Raw genomic sequence first — 13983 nt, forward strand, 5'->3', positions numbered from 1 at the left:
AGAGAAGGGGCTGCTGAACTGTTTTCCTGTTCTATGTTTTTACAGAATAAAGCCAGATCCTGCTGATTTGTCTGAGTAGGTCTGGTCTGAGGGGCACTCACACGTACACAACAGAGCACACCAAGCAGCCGCAGGCCTAGCTTCCCACAGTGGTGTAAGCAGTCACAAGACTTCCCCAATGCTGAATAACCTCACACTGGGCTAGCCAACAGGAGAGGTTACACCTCACATGCCTTGCCATAAGATTTCAGAATATGTTAATATTAGAGCAGAATGGATTTAATACTTGTTTTTAATTCTCTTCTATAGAAATTAGAGTGCTCCTGCCAGCTAACTGCCAAGATTGCTGCCAAAAAGCTAGAGTTTAAGTGCTTTAGTAGCCCCTGGAAAGAGATGATAGGTGTTGGGAGAGAGAACAGGATTATTTCACCTTCCTTCCCCAATTTACTGCTTAGCTTTTACTCACTATACTCAGTAGCACTACTGAAACCAGTATGCCCCCTTGCGCTCTTTCAGCTCCCCTACTATCATAGCATATACATGCCTGCCCTCCCATTATCAAAACCTGAAATGGTACCCCTGCTACAAAGGCTCCTTGGGGTATTTGAATTGAATCAGGACTCATGCTCTTCCACTGAAAGAGTCTAGCAAGTGTCTCAACTAGAAAGGCAAACACAGCTTAACATCAAGAAGGAGAAACAGAGCTAAGAGTCAAGGACACAACTATCCTGAGTAACTACTCTTTGAGCAAAGGAGGAAGCGAGAACAAGTGAGAATTCTGAAAGCACTAACCTCATTATCAAGAAGAGTTACATAGTGATCAACAACAAAACTTTCCTAGCTCCTATACAAGCTCTAACCAGCAGCCTAGAAATATTCAGAGCTAAACTACTGCCCTTTACAATCCTAAACAAATTCACTCCACTTTAATCTCATCTACACAGCTTTTCCCTTCCCTAAAACAAAGAAATTAAATCATTACCAACAGCCAGCCTAGCAGGGTTTTATACATAGGGCCTTAACACAGCCCCACCTCATTCCAATTAGTGAAGATCCGCCCATTGGAGGGGACTCCTTTTATAAACAGAGTGCCCTCAAGCTGACTGGCTTTTAAACTCAGACATAGTATTTAGAATAGGAAGAAGCCAGACAAAAGAGAGCAAAGAAAATAGAAGGGAAAAAGACATATTTGATCCTTGATTTTCTCTAAGGCAGTTGGTATTTCAGGATTGTTTCTTACACTATCTAGTGTAAAATATAAATCCTTTCAGACAAGAAATACCTTAAAATGTTGTCATTTAATAAAAAAATGGATTTCAATGCTAATAAAGATAGTTTATGGCAGAATAAAACTTTCTGATATATGCAGGTATTGCTAACAGTATGCTCAAGACTTGGGGAGAATAAAACTTTTTTTGCCCTTTCCTGAAAGAGAAGCTTTGAATTAACTAAACCAAGATACTTTTGCTATACAATCATACACTGAAACTACTGTAATTAGTTTTCTCTGAACCCCAGTAAAAACAGAGATCAAGTTCTGGAAAAAGATTTGAGCTGGATCAAACTTTAACAGGCTTTGCATAGTTCCTTAAAATGTTGCTTCTAGTATAACTGTCATTAAGAGCTGCTCAAAGACTATCTTCTCCAGAGTCAGGAGAGAATTTCCAACAGTGATCCCTTGAGTTTTTAGTTTTTCTCTGCCCAAACATGGTTTTTGGGCCACTGCATTTAAAAAGTCTCCCCATTTGCCCTAGAAGCAAGGAGACTGTCTTCCAGCAATAGGCAATAACTGTTCTCAGTTAAGTTTTCCTTCAAAAGCAGTAGGTTCAAGAGACATTCAAGATAAGTCAGATCTTAAGAACTGGATTCTGTTCTCCTAAATTGTTCTAAGTCAGGAGTAACCCCCCTGAGAGTTAAACAGATTTGAGAGAAGTGGGGCCAAGTGCCTTATAAATGCTACAGACAGAATGAAAGGTCTGATTATAAAATGGGTGTAAAATTAAAAATAGCTTGTTCTGTTGTATTCTACACCTCATCAGGCATGTTGAAGGAACCACTAGGTGAAATTCTATGGCCCGTGTTTTATGCAGGACATTACAGAGCATGATTATAGTGGTCTGTTTTGGCATAAAATCTATGAATTGCACATTAACCCTGGTTGTTTAGTCACTCGGGAGAAGGGGAATAATAACACCTAGCTTTTATGTAGTGATTTTCATCCTTCGATCTCACAGCAATTTACAAGAGAGATTGGTATCATTATCCTCATTTTATAGAGGGGGGAAAGTGAGGTGTGAAATCAGTTTTATTTTATGTATCTTATGCCTAATGTTTCAGTTGCAAGCTCTGCAGGGGAATGTTTACAATCCAAGCCAATAATTCAATTTTTTTTTAAAGCATAACATGAATACCACGGAAAATGCATAATTTTAGCATAAATTTAGGAAAAAAATCCTACTTTTATCAAATATTTGGTCTTAAAACACTCTGATAGTGTCAATTTCAATAAAGAGTAAAAACTATTGCAAAACTCAATGAAACTGCTAAGGGCAACATGTTCCTACATCCCTAAAAATCAATCCCTTGTAATGAAAGGCTGACTTCAGTAAGTAGCTCTCGCACTGTTGGCAGCCAGGTTTACTATTTACATTTCCCTAATTATATTTGCATAATGCTATTAACATAATTAGATCCACTGTAAATTGAAGATTAGTATTTCTTCCACACACCCCAACTGCTTTCTTCTCCTGTTCTAGGTTCATTTTTTTAATAACAATAATGTGGGATGTCAGATAACAGGATCAAGTGGCATTTATTTAATCAAAGGATTATTAGCCAAAGATTAAGAGAGTACAATACAGAAAGGAGGGTTTTACCCATTACCCAACCAACCTGAACAACTAAGGGAAGTGACTGTAGCTCAATTAATCCTTAATGAACTCCCCAAGCCCTTTTTCTTTTATAGTCTTCAGGTCAAAGAAATTTCTTTCCCATGGACTTAAACTGCAGAAAAGGAGGTTTAGGTTGGACATTAAGAAAAAGCTCCTAATTATCAAAGTGGTTAAACATTGGAATAAATTGCCTAGGGAGGTTGTGGAATCTCCATCTCTGGAGATATTTAAGAGTAGGTAAGATAAATGTCTATCAGGGATGGTCTAGACAGTATTTGGTCCTGCCATGGGGACAGGGGACTGGACTCAATGACCTCTAGAGGTCCCTTCCGGTCCTTGTATTCTATGACTGATCTTACTTCTGGTTTTATCCCAGATGCCTCAACTTATCCTTAATCAATAAGCTAAATCCACCTGTGCCTAAGCCATTATTACAGAAATCATCTGTGACAAGAGGTGACTTTTTTACAAGCATTTGTTGTAAGTCACCAGTGTTTTGCCATGCACAGAAAACATCTGTAACAACACAAGGATTGAAAAGGCTGTCATAAGGAGGAGGGAGAAAAATTATTGTTCTTGGCCTCTGAGGCTAGGAACAAGAAGCAACGGACTTAAATTGTAGCAAGGGAGGCTTAGGCTGGACATTAGGAAAAACGTCCTGTCGGGGTAGTTTCAGTTGCTTAGGGAGGTTGTGGAATCTCCATCGCTGGAGATATTTAAAAGCAGGTTGGACAGACACGTGGTAGGGTTGATCATATCAGTGTTTTCCAGTGGTAGAAGTACCATTAGAGGGACTTGGAAAGAAGTCTGGGGGGTACGTCAACACAACTGAAATTTGGAGAAAACTGAATTTTTGTTAAGCTTATTTTTTATAGAGTTTTATTATTTTTGTACTTTTTACACCCAAAAATTTCATCACCCAGCTACAATTAAGTTGTTTAAACAAACGTGTTGCAATGGTAGGAAAAAAATTGTTTGAAAACTGTAGGTACTGGGGGTACTTATAATTTTTTTAAAAAAGAGGTACTTTATTTAAAAAAAAGTTGAGAAACACTGGTCTAGACCAGTGGTTCTCCACCATGGGCCATATGGCTCCCCAGGGGCCACACCCTACCTCTAGGGGGCCACATGGAAAAAATTAGGTAAATTATGTACCTTTTTTCCAACTAACAGCGGCTATGAGGGGGGCCACAGAGATAAACGAGGCTCAGAAGGGGGCCACGAGCAAAAAAAGCTGAGAAACACTGGTCTAGACAATACTGGGTCCTTCTCTGAGGGCAGGGGACTGCACTTGATGACCTCTTGAGGTTCCTTCCAGTTCTAGTGTTCTATGATTCTTTGATTATTTTTTTTGTCAGCTGTGAGCAGTTCTTAACTGTTTGCAGATGTCCAGAGATCTTGGATCAGAGCAAGGGACTATGCATATTCCATATTGATTAGATAGATACTCCCGGTGATCCTGGGTGGCACTACATGGCATCTGCCAGGCTCCGGAGTGGGGCATGTAGCTACACGGGATGTGGCATAGAGTTCTGTGGGCCAAGCTTCACTTCTCGATCAACTGCCCCGACTGCCTTTGTCCGGAGATATTTTAGGTGTCCTTCTCTGCCTTTTCATTCCTTTATGTAAGCCTTTCTTTTGATTGGTTTTAGTTCAAGAAGAGACTGGGAAGAGGGACTTTCATGAGTCAAACAGGCTGAATATTGCACTGAGGTTCCCAAGATCAGAGATGATAGGTGAACATATAGGTCACAACAGGGATTGTCTTTTTGGTCTGCTTTTACAAAGCACAGTGGTCTCCTCTTCTAGAAGTAACTAGGTGCTATCACAATCCAAATACATAGTTAACAAAATCCAGGGATACTTGGTTCTAGGGCAGGGGTTTTCAAACTTTGGGTGGTGGCTTGTAAGGGTAAGCCGTTAATTGGCTGTGAGATGCTTTGTTTACCTGAGCATCTGCAGGCATGGCTGATCCCAGCTCCCTGTGGCTGTGGTAACTTTCCTGGCCAATGAGAGCTGCAGGAAGCAGTGAGGTCTGGATCATCACTTTGTGCAGCTCCCATTGGCCAGGAATGGTGAACCACAACCACTGGAAGCTACCAGCGGCCGTACCTGTGGACACTTAGGTAAACAAAGTATCTCATGGCCAACTAATGGCTTAGCCCTTACAAGCCATGACCCTAAATTTGAAAATCCTTGTTCTAGGGTATTGTTTCAGGCCCATTTCAGAGTCTTCTAGGAAATGGACTCAAATGATGAAGCTATGGACTTGATGTAGAAATTACTGGGTGAAAATCTGATGTAGGTTACACAGCAGGACAGCAGATGATTCTAATTGTTCCTTTTGTCTTACACATGAAATAAATATATTTTTATTACTGGCCTGTCTTTTCACTAGCATGGACTGGGTTTGACTCTGTGCAGTGTTACTAGCTTCAAGGATTCAAAATTTGAGTCAGGTCCACAGAATCATAAACTTGGTTTAAAATAATGAGATTGAGAATCAATTAACAATGGATTGCTTTTCTTTGCCTTCTGGTTTTTAAATCTTCAGGTTTCTCATTTTCAAGCTTTTCTCTCTAACCATGATGGCTTGAAACTCACTTTTGAATACAATACTTCCATGTTGTCAGTGTAGTCCCCTTACTAAAGGTGCCTCTGCTTATTCTCTGGGAAGATCCTATGTGCTGCAATCTAGCTCCAGAGACTACAATTCCCATGAGACCTGGAGGAAACCAGGAAGGAAGTGACTTTTGTTTGGGAGATCTGAGTCTCTCCACATGTGTGGAGGAAGATTCAGCAGTCTGTGGACTCTTCCTCTGTTTTTGGAGCAGAAAAGAGGAGACCGAGGGGGATATAATAGAGGCATCTAAAATCATGAGTGGTGTGGAGATAGTGAATAAAGTTATTCATTAGTTCCCATAATGTAAGGACTACAGGACACCAAATGAAATTAATGGGTAGCAGGTTTATAAGTAATAAGCAAAAGTTCTTCTTCACACAGCGCATAGTCAATCTGTGGAACTCCTTGCCAGAGGAGGCTGTGAAGGCTAAAACTATAACAGAGTTTAAAGAGAAGCTAGATGAATTCAAGGAGGTTAGGTCCATAAAAGGGTATTAGCTGGGGGTAGGAATGGTGTCCCTGGCCTCTGTTTGTCAGAGGCTGGAGATGGATGGCACGAGACAAATCACTTTATAATTGTCTTCGGTCTACCCCCTCTGGGGCACTTGGCGCTGGCCACTGTCGGCAGACAGGCTACTGGGCTAGATGGACCTTTGGTCTGACCCAGTACGGCCGTTCTTATGTTCTTATGTTCTAAAGGGAGCCAGGCTGCTGTGGAGGAGTTTGTATCCAGTTCAGGAGCTGCTACGTTGGAGTTACAGACTGGGACAGCGAGTCTTTGGAACTGGGATCTAGCAGGCTGCTTCTGATTGCCCTAGAGGGGAGGCCCTTTCGCTGTACTTGTGGCTAGAAGCTACTCTGCATCCAGCACACAGAAGGAGACTGGGAGTAACTGGGCATCGTTGGGAAAATGCTGCCTGGGACAGACCTCAGATACAGACTAACTTTGGGTTCAAAGAGGCAGAGAGGCCAACCCGGTGAACCAGAGCTGCTGCATAGCTTGGACCCACATACACACTATCTACAGAGATCTATTACAGCTGCAGTTCTTTAAGCGTGCCCATGCAAGCAAGAGTCTGGAACGGAGTCCAGGGGTGTGCACACTCTGGAGTGGGATAAATATTGGCAGTGCAAATGGCAGCTAGATAAGTTCCTTTTACTTCTGTGTACTTTGTTAATTGATGTTGTTCACTGTTAATGTGTTAAATCCTGTTTCTTTAAGTAAAAAAAAAAGGTGGTCCATTCTAATGCAATCTATTAGATGTTTATTATTTATGATTTGTAATTGTTCTGGAATTAGATGCAGGTTATTGTTGGAATAAGTTTGTTCCTGGAGGTTCTCAAGGCACACCAGTAAGTGTGTTACAGGGCCGGCCAGGTGAAGGCACCATCATTATATGTTCTTTATGAGCAAGGGGGTAGATAGGGTTTCCCCAACTAAACAACATCACCACTGGGGTGCTCAGGATCTCCTTTTATGTTAAAACCATCAGGCACTCGGGCACACCTGTGAGTGTGACCTGCTCCCAAGTAACCCGAGGAGGAAATAAGGGGTTACATCACGAACTGGAACTTCAAGAAAACACCTAATATAAAAGATCTGAAATAAAATTGAGAGCTGACAACACTACTGTGGTCAATGAAAGGGGAAAAATACCTTGTATCCTATATCTAGATCACTGATCGCTTAGTACACTGGGTATAAGTAGGAGCAGAAAGGTTATTTTACCTTTGTTTGGCAAGGGTGCAGCTGCTGCTGGACTATTGCCCAGTGCTGGTGTCCACATTTTAAGATGTTGATAAATTGGAGAAGTTTTCAGGGAAGATCTATGAGAACATTTAAAGCATTAGAGAGAAACATGCCTTGATAGCAATAGACTCGAGATCAATCTAGGTAGCTTAACAAACAGAAGGTTCAGGGATGACTTGATTAGTCTATAAGTACCTACCCGGGGAACAATTATTTAATAATGAGCTCTTCAGTTTAGCAGAGAAAGGTGTAACTTGATCCAGTGTGTGGAAGTTGAAGCTAGACAAATTCAGGCTGGGAATATTTAACTGAGAGGGTAATTAACCATAGAAACAATTTACTGAGAGTCATGGTGGATTTTCCATCCCTTGACAAGTTTTAAATCAAGATTGAAGGTATTTCTCTAAAAAAAATATGCCCTAGGAAGTTCTATAGCCTGCGTAATACAGGAGGTCAGCTTATATAACAATGGACCCATCTGGACTGAGTCAGTAGATTAATAGATTCTATCTCCTGATTCATCAACCCTTCTAAATTACAGCATTTACTGATTTGCAATTCCTGGAGTGTTATAAAATAAACTGGTTCTATTTTTGGCCATGAAATGCACCAGCCTTTCAACATGCAATGTAGTGTCCTCTGTCATGTCTTGTCTTAAGTGGCAAGTCCTTTGTCAAGTATTGTCTAGTTCTGGGCACAATGTTCACAAAGATGTGGAGAAATTGGAGAAGGTTCAGAGAAGAGTAACAAGAATGATTAAAGGTCTAGACAACATGACCTATGAAGGAAGACAAAGAATTGGGCTTGTTTAGTTTGGAAAAGAGAAGTTTGAGAGGGGACATGATAGCGGTTTTCAGGTATCTAAAAGGGTGTCACAAGGAGGAGGGAGAATATTTGTTCTTCCTGTCCTCTGGGGATAGAACAAGAAGCAATAGGCTTAAACTGCAGCAAGAGAGGTTTAGGTTGGACGTTAGGAAAAAGTTCCTTGCTGTCAGGGTGGTTAAACACAGGAATCAATTGCCTAGGGTGGTTGTGGAATCTCCATCACTGGAGATATTTAAGAGCAGTCTAGACAGAGATCTATTAGGGATGGTCTAGACAGTACTTGGTCCTGCCATGAGGGCAGGGGACTGGACTCTATGATCTCTCAAGGTCCCTTCCTGTCCTAGGATTCTATGATTCTAAGGACCATAGAATCATAGAACACTAGACCTGGAAGGGACCACGAAAGATCGAGCCTCATCCCCTGCCCTCATGGCAGGACCAAACACGGTCTAGACCATCCCTGATAGATCTGTCTATACTGCTCTTAAATATCTCCAGTGATGGAGATTCCACAACCTCCCTAGGCAATTTTATTCCAGTGTTTAACCACCCCGACAGGAAGTTTTTCCTAATGTTCAGCCTAAACCTCCCTTACTGCATCATTGACATGCACAGTGCCTAGCAAAGTGGCACGTCTGACTGCTGGAGGCTTCATAGCATTACCTCTATATGAGTGGTCAATAATAGCAAGCATTGGAATCAGTAGATACTAACTTGTCATGTGCCAGGGTGCAAACTTTTCTAATCCTTACACACATCATGTGACTGGACCCAGGAAGTGAATCTCCATTTCAGACCAGTACTCCTATAAGAACATAAGAGTGGCCATACTGGGTCCATCTAGCCCAGTATCCTATCTGCCGACAGTGGCCAATGCCAGATGCCCCAGAGGAGGGAACACAACAGGTAATCCTCACGTGATCCCTCTCATCACCCAACTCCAGAGAAACAGAGGCTAGGGACACCATACCTACCCATCCTGGCCAATAGCCATTGATGGACCTAACCTCCATGAATCTATCTAGCTCTTTTTTTAACCCGGTCTTTGTATCCAGTCTTCGTTACACTCAGCAGTGCTATTGGTTAAACTCCCCCTCCATAAACTATTATAACTTTAGACAATATTATCCATCTAAATGTCTATCCATCAAAGTATCTTTTAATCTTGTCTCAATGACATCCTTTTGTAGGGGGCTCTACAATTCGTTTGTTGTCATGTGAAAGTTTTTCCATTCATCAGTTTTAAGTTTGCCACCTTTTAAATTTAATTCATGCCCCTTTGTCCTTGTGTTATGAAAATGAAAATCTTTTCTCCAGACCTATGTGTCTCCTCTAGATCATTACTATGTAAATGCTGTCAGAGTGGAGAGAAGCTTTTTTTTAAAAGAGTTGAGTTAAAGCCCCATGAAATTAATAAGTGATGGTGGCCATCACTGAAGGTTATAATAAACTTAAGTGAAGGGGCCTCACCTAAATCACAGCCTAATTGTCTGTCTGCCCAGAAATTAGCATCAAATGGCTGGAAGATTCCAAGTGTGTGCATGAGAGAACGTAAGGAAGTCAAGAAATAGGCTGACTACATAGTGTAACTCTGGAAAAAGCTAGACAGAACCTTTGAATCCAGTATGAGCTAAAAGGGTTCAGAGCTGTAAGCTAACACATTGCTCCTTTTGTGCTTGGCTCGTTCCACATTTGGAGAAGCAGGGTTTCATACATCCTTGTAAATAAACCAGATTGCATTAAAGAATGTAACAGAATCCAATCACTTCCACTTCCATTTGGAACATCCTTACGTCCCCAGACTGATTAATCACTCTGGACCAAAAGGGATGATAATACTTTTACCATGAGACCTATTATTCCTCTCCTTCATAAAGTAAACAGTCCCAATCTCTGTTCTTATGGGAATATCTTCAGGTTTCTCATCCTTATCACCTTTCTCTGAATCCTCTTGGATTCTGCAATATTTTCTGGATGTCCCTTTCTTTCTGTTACAGGAGAGGTTGAGTAAGATCCCAAACTTACCTTCACTACTAATTATTTGCAGAAGCGGCGAGGAGTCCTGTGGCACCTTATAGACTAACCGAGGTGTTGGAGCATAAGCTTTCGTGGGCAAAGACCCACTTCGTCAGATGCATGTAGTGGAAATTTTCAGAGGCTACCTGCCTCTGGAAATTTCCACTACATGCATCTGACAAAGTGGGTCTTTGCCCACGAAAGCTTATGCTCCAACACCTCGGTTAGTCTATAAGGTGCCACAGGACTCCTTGCCACTTTTGCAGATTCAGACTAACACAGCTACCCCTCTGATAGTAATTATTTATCTGTCTTCCATGCCTCGGATCATTTCATCTCTGTGCCCTGTACCCCATCCTACGTCTTTTTGAGATAGGGCATACAGAAATGAACACAGCTACCCAGATGATGCCATATATTTGATGACCTTACCCTGTTCCTTATGAATCCTAACATTTTGTTTTCCCTTTTGACCATGGGCAAAGTTTGGACCATGCTATTCACAATGGCTATACCCCCATTAATGCTCAGTAAGGTTATGTTCGGGTTATTTTTTTCCATTGTACATTACTGTGCATTTGTCACATTATCTATTAGTTTTGCTGGCTTTACGTCTCTCTGCCCTGGTCTACACTAGGGAGTCACTTTGAAATAACTCTCCTTATTTCGAAATAACAAGTGGAGCATCCACACTACGAAGCTCATTATTTTGAAATACGGGGCTAGTTATTTCAAAATAACTCCTGCTTTCCTTGGGGAATAAGCTTATTTCAAAGTAGTTATTTCAGGAGTTATTTTTGAGTTTAGTTACTTCGAAATAATTTCCTAGTGTAGACATGCCCTCTAAAGTTCCCAGTTATCTTCTCTAGACCTAACTTATTGAACTAATTTGGTACCATCTCCTGATTTTGCCACCTCAGTGCTTGCTCCTTTTTCAGTTCATCCATTTTATATTTGAGAAAGTATGTCTGTCTGTCTCTGAATCTTTGTTCAAGATCTTCTCCTAAACAGTAAGTTACAACCATCAAATGCTTTTATGCAGCTTCCTCTTATCATAACTTAAAAGCAAGGTCAGGGTTTGGTTGTGCCAGGACAATGGGATGTGACTGGAATCCAATTGTTTCTCATCAAATGGAAAGCTCTCAGAGCAGGGACATTTATACTCCGGGGAACAATGCCACTGCCCAGGTAGCGTGGCCCCCACCACCCCAACCAGCCCCAGGGACCAGTGGTGCTAGCCAGGTAGCATGTCTCTTCCCCCTGACCTCCGCTACCAGCCTCGGGAAATCCCCCCACACTTCCCAACCCCTTGCCCTGAAGGGCCTGAGCAAATCATCTAGTTAAATATTTTAACGCGCTCATCCTAATACAGTATCAGAAGAACACTCAGGATAATAGTCTCTGGAATTTATGTAGATGTGGGAGACTGGGGACAAAAATAAGCTGTCGGATATTTTCCTGTTACTAAGTAGGGTTGAGATGTAAGTTTTATTTGCCTTATGACTTCCTATATTTATGAGGATTGTAAAATCACACTCTCTGCCAGAAGGAACAAAGCTTGCAGCTCAAATTCCTTAGGATGACACAGTGGTGATAACCATCTGAGGTTTACTGAAGACATATAGCCTTCATGCCATTTTCAAACAGCACTGAGATAATTTGCCCCTCCCCCTGTGACGATTTATAATTTGACAAATCTCTTGCCAGTTACTAACACCTTCATGTCCAAACACGACCTTCACGGGGGTGAAAACTGATTTAATAGAATCCCATCATTCAGCCCGGTATGACTTAGGGAGTGTACACTGCACTGTTATTTTGAGACTGAGCGTTACTTTGAGATAACAATGTGAGCGTCTACACAGCCATTCCGTTATTTTGAAATAATTTTGAAATAAGATGTCCATTATTCCGAAATCTGTAATCCTCATTCAATGAGGAATAACATCTATTTCAAAATAAGGTGTGTGTTTGCTCCACTGCTGCTATTTCAAAATAGCCCCTCACCAGGACCATTCTGTGTTACTCCTCCCCACTGTCTCCTGGGGTTTTAATAGAGGTATCACATCCACATTAGAGAAGCCTACCTTGGACTAATTTTGAGGCTTCCCTGCACTGTAGACATGCTATTTCAAAATAAGCTATTTTGGAATAACTATTCTGCAATAGCTTATTACAAAATAGCTGTGCAGTGCAGATGTATCCTTAGTGAAGTTGCTGGGACGAGAATGATGCTGGTTGTTTCAATTCCAGTTAATATATACACACCTCTTTTTGTTATGGAGGGTAGCTCCTCCTGCAGAGTCTGAGGGAAGCTATGTCCCCCTCCCCTTTCTACATATTCTTAAACTCTTCTGTGTGACATTGTCTGTGTCAGGGGCTGCCTTTGAAATCCAAGGAGGTCCATGCACAGGTCTATGGTGAGAAATATTTTAGAAGATCTACTAGAATGTCTATCCACCAAAGAGACAAAGGGGAGGGTTGAGTGTTTTAACAGTATATGCTACTGAGTGAGCGTTTGTCACAGGGTAGGGGCGTGGTCAGACGCCCCGACCCGCGGATATTCAAAGCTGTACAGATCACCGCCCGATTCCGGGCCTCCCAGGCGGAGTGAGGGGTCCGGGCCCGCCCTCTCTCCGGACCCCGACCCAGGGCCCTAACACTGAGAGTGTGACTCTCAGTGGTAGCAGGGGGGTTATTAACCCCAAACACACCTGCTCCCAGGTTCCACGGCCCGCCCTGGGTCCTACTCCACTCCGCCGGCCAGTGGCCGTGACCGTTACCCTCCAGCCCCAGCGGGGTCCTTGCCTTCTGCCTCTCCTCCTCGCCCGGGCCTCTTGTTTACCTTTGCTCCGCCCTTGCCCCCGGGTTCCTCCAGCTCCGACCTCCTGCCTCTGGCCGCCCCGGCGCTCTTTATCCCCTGCCCCCTCTGGCCCGCACTTCTGGGTTTCCCCCTCCCCCTCTGGCGTCGCGCTCGTGACGTCATCAACGGCGTGCCCGGGCGCCCCATGATGACGCGCCGCTTCCTCGCCGTTCAGACGTCCCGGGGCCGGGCGGCCCGCGTCGTTCGTCGCCCAGCCGCCGGCCGTTTCTGGTGGCGCTGGCGAGTGGCGGGGTTGCTCCACCCCGTCACACATCTCCCCCCTTCCCTCAGTCCTTACGCTCCCCGATTGCTCGTTACCCGGCAATCGTGAGAGACAGTCTGCATTCAAGTTGTCTTTACCTGGTTTGTTTGACTTCGAAACAAAAGGGTTGCAAACTTAAATACCACCGTAGTATTCGCGCATTGCTGTCTTTCATGGTCTGCATCCACTTCAAGGGTACGTGGTCAGTCACCAACGTGAAGGGATTACCTGTAAGAAAATAGCGCAAAGAGTCTATTGCCCATTTAATAGCTAATGCCTCCTTTTCTATTACCGCATAATTTTTTTCTCTTGGAAACAGCTTTCTGCTTAGATAGGCCACTGGATACTCCGTGCCCTTCTCCTCCTGTGCGAGGATTGCCCCGAGCCCTACATCGGAGGCGTCTGTCTGTAGCAGGAACGGTTTTTCGAAATTGGGTCGCAATACCAGGCCCGATATCAGGCATTGGCGGAGCGTTTCAAATGCCTGTACCCCTTGGGGTGTCCACACCACCCGTTGGGGTCGATCTTTCTTTGTGAAGTCCGTTAAAGGAGCTGCCAGTGAGGCAAAATGGTTTATAAACCTCCGATAGTAGCCAGCGAGGCCTAAGAACTGGCGGACTTGTCTCTTGGTGTGGGGCCGGGGGTAGTCTCTAATAGCCTGTACCTTATCTAGCAAAGGTTTTAGTCGCCCCCTCCCCACCGTGTACCCTAGGTACGATACTTCCCTTTTCCCGAACTGGCATTTTTTTGGGT

Source organism: Pelodiscus sinensis, chromosome 4, assembly GCF_052426305.1.
Source record: "Pelodiscus sinensis isolate ZL-2025 chromosome 4, ASM5242630v1, whole genome shotgun sequence".
NCBI classification, from domain to species: Eukaryota; Metazoa; Chordata; order Testudines; family Trionychidae; genus Pelodiscus; species Pelodiscus sinensis.